General features: G+C 37.4%; 1 protein-coding gene across 1 annotated transcript in view; it reads left to right on the top strand.

The window, feature by feature from the left end:
- The first annotated feature begins 3,664 nt into the window (after window positions 1-3,664).
- Window positions 3,665-10,557, top strand: part of LOC107571662 (regulator of G-protein signaling 19-like) — a 32,097-nt gene continuing 25,204 nt past the window's right edge. Inside the window, exon 1 of the mRNA XM_016257997.1 lies at window positions 3,665-3,734. The gene's annotated coding sequence lies outside the window, so the exon portion shown is untranslated. The remainder of the gene's footprint in view (window positions 3,735-10,557) is intronic.

Genomic DNA, 10,557 nt, shown 5'->3' on the forward strand with positions numbered 1-10,557 from the left:
TAATATGAAAATATAAATAACTGTATTTTTAAATACATTGAATTATTGAAAACGTACACATTTTGTCACCGTGCGTGCGGGGAGATGAAGCGAGGACTCAATCGCTGGAGAAATGGTATTTTATTTTAGTAACAAATTAAACAAAAACAAACTCAAACCACCCCGAGGGGGAAAAACAGACAGGCAGAGCTAAAGCTGCACACATGCAGACACGAAACACACACAATGAGAAATGACGGATCAGCACAGGACGGCAGACACAAGGAGAATAAATAGGAACCAAACGAGGAGGCTAACGAGGGAGACACAGGTGGAGAAACTAAAACAATAACGAGGTAACAAGATGGGAGGGGCCAGACAATAGACAGGAGAGAGCACATGGCAACAGACAAACACAACACAAGCCATGTGCTCCCAGAACACAGTCATCTGGTGGCCCTCCTGGGCACACCGGCTGAAGACTGTGACACATTTTTGAATGATTTCAATTTAAGTTTTTTTAATAGCTAGTAAACTAGTAATTCTACACATTCTCAACTAATATGCTTTAAGCGGTGTATTAGTAGTTAGTTAGTATGCAACACTCTAAGAAAAGTCTGTAAAAATAAGGCACAATCTACTATGTTGATATGAAAGAATTTTCCGTAATGGTTTTTTACCTGCATTTTAAATTATGCATTGTGTTTTCGGGTTACAGGGTTACAATGGATGATGTATAATGGATAATGTCCTGAAAGATTTTCCATTTTTCTTACAGTATACTAACTGATCAACAATCGCAGGTACAAGCTACTAACAAAGTGTATCATAAATGAACAATTATTCAATTATCAAATTATTAAATTATTATTATTATTATTAAATTGAACAATTGCAAATAGCAGCTAACTCAATTCACATGATGTGTGTACTGCTAGGCATCAGTGGTTTCCTCTTTTTGTGTAATTTGGATGGAAAATGTGTGCCTTTTTATTGTCTGAGTCACTTATCAAAAGTTGCTAAAGGTTGCCAAATCAATTTTTTTAAATTGCTAAATTTGTTGCTAGGTGCTTTTGGAAGAAAAAGTTGCTAGGGTAGTCTGAAAAGTTGCTAAATTTAGCAACAAAATTGCTAAGTTGGCAACACTGCGGCACGGTTGAGCTGTTTTCTCATTTTTCTACTTTCAATATTAAATCAAAAAACGAGTGAACGAATGATACATGGATTAAAGTGCTCTAATTACCAAACCAAACCAAATGTGGGCTGTTCAAGAACAATAACTTAAGATAACTATAGTGTTCACACCAGCACATAATAACATTCTGTTTATTGTAAGTGCGCATTGCATTTCTTATTGTCTGCCACTTGAAATGATCTAACACTTTAAAGGTGACATATCATGAAAATCTGACTTTTCCAGGTTTTAAGTGCTATAATCAGGTCCCCAGTGCATCTACCAACCAAGGAAACGTGAAAAAGATTAACCCAGTGACTTTGTTTTGGTAAACCTTTTTCTGCAAGCCTCTGAAAAAACGAGCGTGTCTGATTTCGCTCCCCTAGTGACGTTGCAAAGGGATCTCATTATAATATTACCGCCCCTTAATCTGTAAGTTTCCACCCATGGCTCCATCATTTTGATTTTGCAATGCTAACTGTTTTGTCTTTGGGTGCACATATGCGCTCAGAAAACTGTATATTAGAGGTTTAAACTAATATGGTTAAAAAAACGCATGATTTCAGCACGATAAACATAATAATCAGAACCAAAACAGATATTTTTAGCAGGTCCGAGCTGTAATGGCACAGCTCTATTCTGGAAAAGGGGGCGGGGAGCAGCAGCTCATTTGCATTTAAAGAGACAGGCCCGAAAAACGGCGTGTTTCTGCTTCCACTCAAGATAGGCATTTTCAAAATGATATAATAAATTATCTGTGGGGTATTTTGAACTGAAACTTCACAGACACATTCTGGGGAAACCTGGAATTTATATTACATATTGCAAAAAGGGGCATAATATGTCTCCTTTAAAGCAGGACAGATTCTGATTGGCTGTCAATAAAAAAAATAATTCTTAAAGTGATTCCAATTATATTTCTCTGTGTCGTTATCGCTATAGTTGTGTTGTTGACTCTCCCAGAAAACACAGACCGTCCCCCTAAAGTTCTCATTTATTATCTGTTGGTTCTTTTTTTGTTTTGTTTTGTTTTGCTCTAGCTCTTTAAAGTAGGATGGATTCTGATTGACTGTCAATGAAAAACATGTTCCGAAAGTGATTTCATTAATATTGTACCTTTGAGCCTTTATCATTGTAGTTGTGGACTCTGCTATTCTTTTAAATTCAGAACTATATAAAAAAACTATATCTTTATCATTATAGTTATTGTCCTTGGTGTGAATACACCTTTTCACTCTGAGTGAACATTTTGGTTCTCCTCATCAGAGGCAGGTAAACAAAATCAGAATTCAACCTATGTATGGTTTAAAGTCATTATCAACATGGAGAGAGTATGAAAGATTGGTCAATTTCATGTCTCTTATATTAAAGATGGGGATGAATCCGAAGATGACAGGAAGCAGATAACACAATTAGCTGAGCTGCTAGGTGGGGAGAGAAAATTGCCTGTAGCCTTAACAACATAGACTATCATTAATTATACCTAAAAGGAATTTAACTACCAAATGCTTTTTAAAGACATTCTTATTGCTCCTACTAGCTAAATGCCCAGCAAAGTAGATGCTTTTTGGAGGGATAAGCATTTAGTCATGATAAATCAAACTGCGGGCTTCTTAGGGGTTTCAGCCCTTCAAAGAGGCAGAGAGCTTTACTGACACCAAGTGGCCTTCACACAGATGTCCCCTCGTAACCCTCAACCATCTCCTATAGTATGTCTCACCCTGTAACTGCTGAAGTAACTGTGGAGCTTTATCAAGAGAAATGCAGTACTTCATGGTTCACAAGAGTCTGGTGTAGCAATGCGGCACTCTATCTGTAAAAAGGTGCGGAATCTTGCAATAAAACTAATGTAGATTATGTAAAGTAATAAAACGTGTTTATTAACACAGCTGAGTTGCATTTTTTTTTTAATAGTGAACATTTCTATCTTCGAGAATCTTGCAGAAATGCTGTTGGGGGATTTTTGTGATGTGTTTTTTTACTTTAGTGTTTGGCGTCCCCTGCTGGATATTCACAAGATTTGTATAAAGAGATGATAATGATCTATGAAATAATGATGGTTAGATTAATACACATTCTGTGTCATTTAAATCCTCCTATTTAAATCCTCAGTAAACGGTTATGTTCCTATAAAAATATCATAAACACATTTAAGTTGGCTAGAATGCTAGGGTTATTCACATATGTTAGAGAGAAGACATAAAAGGGAAATTATCATCAAGATAGGCTGCATAAAAGTCAATGTAAGGCCTTTATACAAACAGTTTTGCTGTATTGTTTTAATCAACACATTGTGTACTATTTCAGCTGCCTGATTATAGGAAGATCAACTTGAAAAGTTCCACTGGAAATGACAATTACTGAGGAAGTCCTTCGTCAAATCGCCTGAGTAGAGCTGTCTAGATCAGCGCATGCGCAATTCATCCTCAGCCTGCCTCCGTAAGGGTGTCGATTCTCAAGCTGGAACATCGGAGGAAAAAAATATACTGTATTTTACCCACAAAACAGCCAAAAAAACAAACGGATGTGCATCAGAAAACGAAACGGCTACCGCCCTCCAGATCATTTTAATGCCAAGATTGTAAGTATTGTCATCCTTAGCGTTTCTGAACAGCATAAACGTTGAGTTTGCCAGTGGATGGTGGGTTCTTTCCCGTCCCCCCGAAGATGGGGTCGTCCTGCGTAAATCCCAGTCTTCTGTTTCTGCATGTGTCTTTTGTACAGTCTAATGGGCAGGAACTCACTTCTATGGCTTGGCGAGAACGAAGCTTTCCTAGAAACAGAGCTTGAATGTCTTCGAGATAGACTTCAGCGCTGATTCGCAGTCGAGGAGGGAATGCCGCTTACTTTGGCGTCTCTGTTACTGCTCGTTCCGCTTCATCAGGATGCAGGGACAGATATGTGTTTGGAAAGCTAGACTGAGTTGGCATCTGCTGTGAGATGTATGTTGTGAGCCTCGTGCAGCAGTCGTGCTCCGGGAGCGATGTGTTTTCAGTGGACAGTTATTACAGGAAGACCGAGTGTGTGTGTGTGTGTGTGTGTGTGTGTGTGTGTGTCACGGGCATTAGGGTTTCTTTTTCATCAAATAATAATAATATATATATTTTTTTATTATTTATTTATTTCATATGGCACAGTCTATTTCGGTTTTAAATCGCTATCCGTTAAGCAGTATGGGCTGTTTTTGATGATTTGGGGTATTTCGGTGCAACGGAGAGTGAACGCTGATGCACGGATTATAGCGTTGTCTGAGGGGGGTGTTTTCAAATCAAACATCTAGGAAGTGGGGGAGGATAAAGCTCTGGTTATCATCGGTCACTGCCTTTGACTTGTGCGTTTCTATTAAATAACCGCGTGTTTTAGGTAAGCAATTAGAATAAACTAATTGAACGCCTTATTTGTGTGTCGTTTTCGTTTCGACAGATGTGTTTTCCCCTTTAGCTGGCTGTGTAGTAAAGCGCGTTCGCGGTGCACGCGCGGGACCTTCGGGTGAATGAATTCTGTGTGCGCGTACTCGTCGCCGCGTTCGTTCGTTCGTGAGGGAGGGAGGGGGCGGGGATTCTGGCGTCGCGTGGCGGCGCAGAGCTGTGAACGCGTTCGCGCGCGCGTGTCGCTGCGGAAACGGAGGGGAGACAGCGCTGACGTCAGAGGGAGAGAGCATTCCCGCGCTTAAGAGATGTTTATGTCCAAGCAATGTGTACACGTGAACTTTTGGTTTCTCTGAGGAAGTCAAGCCTGGATTTTTGTTGTTGCTGACCGCATCCCAGGCATGTCTGATACTTGACGAAATCTTAGTGTGAGTATGTAGCCTTCTTCGTTTGTGGTGACAACAGTGAGGTCTGTGTTTAGCTGAAAGAATGGCATGTGTTTAAACACCAAGCAAGCTTCCACGTGGGCATGCCAGTCAAACTCCACTGCTTTGATATCTTCTTCAGCATCTCTGCTGCACCAGGAGTGAGATTCAGTGAGCTTACTTCATTTGTTCCACACAGTCACACTTTAATTCACAGAGAGCATTGTGTTTGCATTGTCTATCTTGTAGCGGTTCATTTGGCATGAGTTAAAACAGACTGCTGTCTCCTGAAAATGTGAGCAGAGGTAGAGTGCCCATGGCCAGTACCTTTGCTTTTCTGAGGGAAACATGTCATGTCAGGGAATTAAAGCCTTGGGGGGGCTTTAATAAGTTATTTAAGTGCTTTAAGAACAAACAAACAAAACATTCTTTTGCTGATGCAAGTTTAAGCAAGATAATTGGACAGGCTTGCTTTTATTTATATATATATATATATATAATCAGCAAACTTTTATACAGGAGTTATGTTACAGCCATGAACCATTATCTGCTACTTGTGAAGTATTGCAAGAAGTATTAGGGGGTGGGACATGCTCATTCTAGAGAGCATTTGATTGGCCGAACATCTATGTAGGGCGGGGTGAGTCATGTAAACTATAGCAATATTTTATTTACAGTGTAAAAAACTATTTTTCAAAGTTGTAAAAAGGAGTAAGTTTTACAAGAAAATACTATTTCAGGTTTTTTCTATTTAAAAAAATCAAGTTTAATTCTGTGTGGTACTTGTGATTTTTTTCTAGTGAATTTACATTTATTAAATATATATATATATATATATATATATATATATATATATATATATATATATATATATGTGTGTGTGTGTGTGTGTGTTTTCTAAAAAAAAAAACTTTTTTTGACCTCGTGTTTAATTAAAACTTCATAATCTTCTGATTTAAAATAAAAAAATAAGAAAGATTTCTTTCTGTAGTCATATTAGACTATTTGTCAAATCATTTCATCTGTTTAACCCCGTCCCTGCAAACTCACATTCATCTGCCTCCACTTTAGAGTGCAACACCCACATCTCAAATTCCAATCAACAACTGATGCACAGAGCCAAGTCCCTACCAAAGAAAAGATCTGTTGCTACTTCCATTTCAGTGCGATTTCAAAAGATTCTGCTCATAAGAGTCATTTGAATCAGACTACTCTGGTCATGCAGTTGTAAAGAACAACTAAATAGAAAGACACGTTTTTCATTTTATCAACTTTTAAAAGTGCACATATCGATGGCATCAGAGTTTATAGACATCGAGTGAAAGCCACTAAACTAAAGTTTGATTTCATGGGACTGTTGCACTTTTCTTTTCAGTGGGGGTAGTGCTTCTGACTCATTTTTATTTGCAAGGATGTGTAATGTAGACAGGAAATCATGCTATGTTTCTGTTTACTCACAAGTACGTATTGAGTACTTTGGTATTTAGTTTATCTCTGGATTGAAAATACATGTCCAAATATAGTTAGACATCTGTTAGTTTAGTATAATTTTACAGATACTGACCTCTAAAGACAGATTTTAATGATTTAAAAATGTGCATTGTTTTTGCATATTTGCATATTTTTTGCAAAAAACTATGAGTTCCAGTAAGGTTTGCAGAGATCGATATCTTAAACCACATCCTATTGCAAGAAAAAAAAAAAAAAATTCTGTCTGCTGTATAGGCATTATTCAACAGCAGTTCCTGAATAAACAAAACCAGAGAAAATAGAAAAGCAATGTGACCAGTCACTGGAGCAGAATCCTGAATAAATGATTCCCTTATTCAAGGCCTTCAGGGTTGTGTAGGGTTCATAAGGGGCCAGTCGTCCTCTCTGAAGCCCTAATTCAATCAGAACACCGTTTAGCAAACACAGCTCCTTTTAAAACAAAACTGAGTCGCAATTGCAAGTTGCAAATGTGCCATTTTTACATTATATACAAGAAGCTAAAGTTAAACAGCTGACGTTATGTTACTGTAGCTTTTGTGAGTTGCTATCGCTATAGCTTATTGCTTGATCAGACACCTGAAACTGTTATGTATTTATTTATTTTGCAGGTAGTATTAGGGGGCGGGACATTCTCATTCTAGAGAACATTTGATTGGATGAAAATCTGTGTAGTTCAGTCATGACCTGAACATGTTTTCTTTTTGCGTTTCTTTGTGTTGATTTTGAATTCAAATATGATCAAATGTTTTGCTTAGAATAATAAGATAAAACGATAGTGAACACGTCTTTGCTGGCTGAATGCAAAAACAAACGTACAGAGCGCTCTGGCCAGTGTAGTCGATTCGTCAATGAATGACTCTTCTGATGTGTTGAACTTTGTGAATGACGGGTGTGCCAATGCGTTGTAGTTTCAAATTGCACACGAATCATCAGTATTTTTTTGGCTTCTATAGAGAGACCGTTCGATGCATTTTTTTATTTTATATAAATGCCAGTTAAATGATGAATAAGGGAAAGTAAAAGCGTTCGGTATTTTTGACAAGCCTTACGTGTAAAACTGGTTATTGATCAATAAAGATAAAAAGGGAAGGACTGGGTTGTTAAATTGTCAGAACATTGTTAAAGGAACAAATGCTGTCCGGGAACAACCAAGATTGTTTTTCATGATGCTGCTTGTTTCATGATGAAACACAATGCCGGTATCATTGCCTGGCAAAACCAAGCCTCGACATGCACATCTTGCTTGTCAAAATAATTCAGAGAGGCATTGCATTCACATTATATGCTGGGGTAAAACTTGATGTTGGGAAAGTGACGTCATTTTGCAGAGAAGCCAAAAGAGCATCTGTGAAGCAAACACTCAAATAGTTTAACAGATAAAGACACCTCCTACATCATGCATAGTTTTTTTCATGGTTTTCAAGGATGAGGTCATGTCAAGCAACTTGTGACTCAAAAGTTTGACTATAGCAAGTGAAAGATGAATGTTGGACAAAATACCATCTAGTTTCATTGGATTTGACCCAATGGGCACCTATGTGTTGAAAAGACATCATATTGACATTAAAAAGATTGGTGTCAAAAATGCAAATCAAGCTGGCATCAAAAACCTCACTTCCATTTGACATCTACACACTGATGTTCTTTCGACCACCAAAATAATGACACAAAAGCAATGCAATAAAAGAAAGTTTCTATTCAACAAACTTCAAATCAGTAATACAAATGTAAATTTAAAAAAGAAATGCACCTATTCTGACTGAACAAAAACCGCAGAACAACAGATGAATAATTACTGACATTAGTCCATATCACGATTTGAATTTGATTCGCTGTACAGCGCTACTTTCTGATTGTTTAATTCAAAATTGGCCAAATTCTGTGACATTCCGTATTATACAGTGAATTGTGGTTTTATGCCTGGAATCCGTGGTTCCTTCCGTGTTGTCCGCATCACAGAAATCATATAGGGCTCTAGATATATGGACAGTGTAGTCGGGAAACAAGTTTTAACTGCAAAATGGAGTACAACTAGTGAAATAGTGGTGTGCCATGGATTAACCTCACACACAAACAAAGTGGTTGTGTGTCACGCACATTCCAAACTGTGTTGCATGCGTGCTACAGTGGTAAATGTAATGTTTTCCTACCATGTGGTAGAGCCATGCATACACGAAAACTACCAGAAATAGTCATAGCACAAAATCATATTTTATTGAAACACGATTACTGTAGCCCAAGCGTTAAAAGTTACCCAAGATAACTTGTTTAACATTACATGACATGCACCCACCTGAGAGTGACAGAACGTGAGCTGGACACAAGGTCACGGTTTGTTTTATGATTTTCAATGCGCCATCTACAGGTGTGGTGTTAAACAGCAGAGAAAGCTTTGTCGTTGAATGGGCTTTAGAAAGGACATGAGTGTGTGGATGTGAAATGGACATCAAGTTTCTGACGTCAGTTTGATTTGGATATTTTTTTACCTGTTTTTTGACGTCAATGTTTGATGTCAATTTCAGGTCTTTTGAACATAATTTGCCAACTGGGACACGTTTTAAAAGGAGATGTGGCAAACCGATGCGGTCCAAGGCCCCAGTTAAGAAAAAATACTATTTAAACTTGATCGGGCTGACAAAGAATTCATCTTATGCAATACATATCAAGCAAACACACAAATCATTGATGTCCATGTGATGTCCATGTGACATAATTTTGACGCCTAAACCATGACATTGATTTGATGTAAACTGAATGTCAAACACATTGGCCTGCGGCGTACATTAAACCAATTTCAGTGTGAGTATTAACTTCATATTTTCACCCAAGAAATTGCTGTCCAAACTGACCTTACAATGATGTTATTCAGCATCTTGATCAAGTCTTGACTAACATTTGACGTCAAATTGATATTAATTGACATCAAGGTGCCCCCTGGGGAGACTTTTGACAACAATACATCAAATTATATTCCCATAATCAAATATATAGTGTTATGAAACACATTTATGTTGCATTTAGCATCGTTTATATCCCTGCTGTCCATAAGCCTGTCAGAACAGAACTCATTTTTGGGACGCAACCCTTCAGTTTAGAACCTGTTCAAGTGTACAACTTGTGTGAGCAAGAGTTTATTTCGCCTTTGTTGTTTTGTGGGTTTTTGTGTTTTGGTCTGATGGGAAAGTCTGGAGTGCAAGTCCCCCACAGATTAGCCTGGTGTCGTTGTAAGAAAAAACAATTTTAAGGAGGAACCATGAGTCATTCTGGAGCCATTTCTCTCTCTGTCTCTCTTTCTCTTTCTTTCATCACACTACTCTTTCCTCCTCTTGTCTTTTCTCTCTTTCACAATCCTCATTTTGTTCACTCTTTTCTGTCTGCCACTTTCCTCTGTACTTCCTGTTTCTATTTCTCACTTGAAACTTAAATTTACAAATTAATTTACTTTCACATTCTCCATTCCAATCCATCATGTCTTGCAAAATTATTTACTCAACCTCCGCATGTCTTTCTAAAACTGTATGACCTTCACACTGATCACTATTTTCCATGCAGTTACAATAAACAGACTTCTTTCTTCAGAAAAAGCTTCAGAAAAAGGTTGCAAAAAAAGTGTCAAAAAGTGGTGCAAATCTTTTGTAATACTCTAAGCCTTCTGAAGTTTTCATTTCATTCCATTGTGTGAAAAATAGGTTGAAATTGAAGTTGTTACTCAAAAACAACTTAAAGGGGTCATAATAGGGCTGGACGATATGGCCAAAATTTATATCACGATATATTTCTTAATTTCGGTCGATACGATATAATTCCGATATCGATATGAACACTATTTAAAAAGCCTCATAAGAACGGCAACAACAGATGTCTGTACCTACAAACTTATGAAAAATTAATTTGCCAACTCTATGAAACCCACTCCTATAAAACTATATAATAGTTTAGGAAAAAAATGGCGCAAATAAATAAATGTTCACCTTTTATTGGTATTTAGCCTTCATACAAACAAGAAATGTGAAATCACTGTCAAATAAATCGCAGACTCTCCTTATTAATATTAATATTAATATTTTTTACTTCAAACTATAGGCTAACATACCAGTCAAAAGTTTTTGAACAGTAAGAT

This window comes from Sinocyclocheilus grahami, unplaced genomic scaffold (assembly GCF_001515645.1).
Source record: "Sinocyclocheilus grahami isolate Dianchi unplaced genomic scaffold, SAMN03320097.WGS_v1.1 scaffold1631.1, whole genome shotgun sequence".
In the NCBI taxonomy this organism is placed as follows: domain Eukaryota; kingdom Metazoa; phylum Chordata; class Actinopteri; order Cypriniformes; family Cyprinidae; genus Sinocyclocheilus; species Sinocyclocheilus grahami.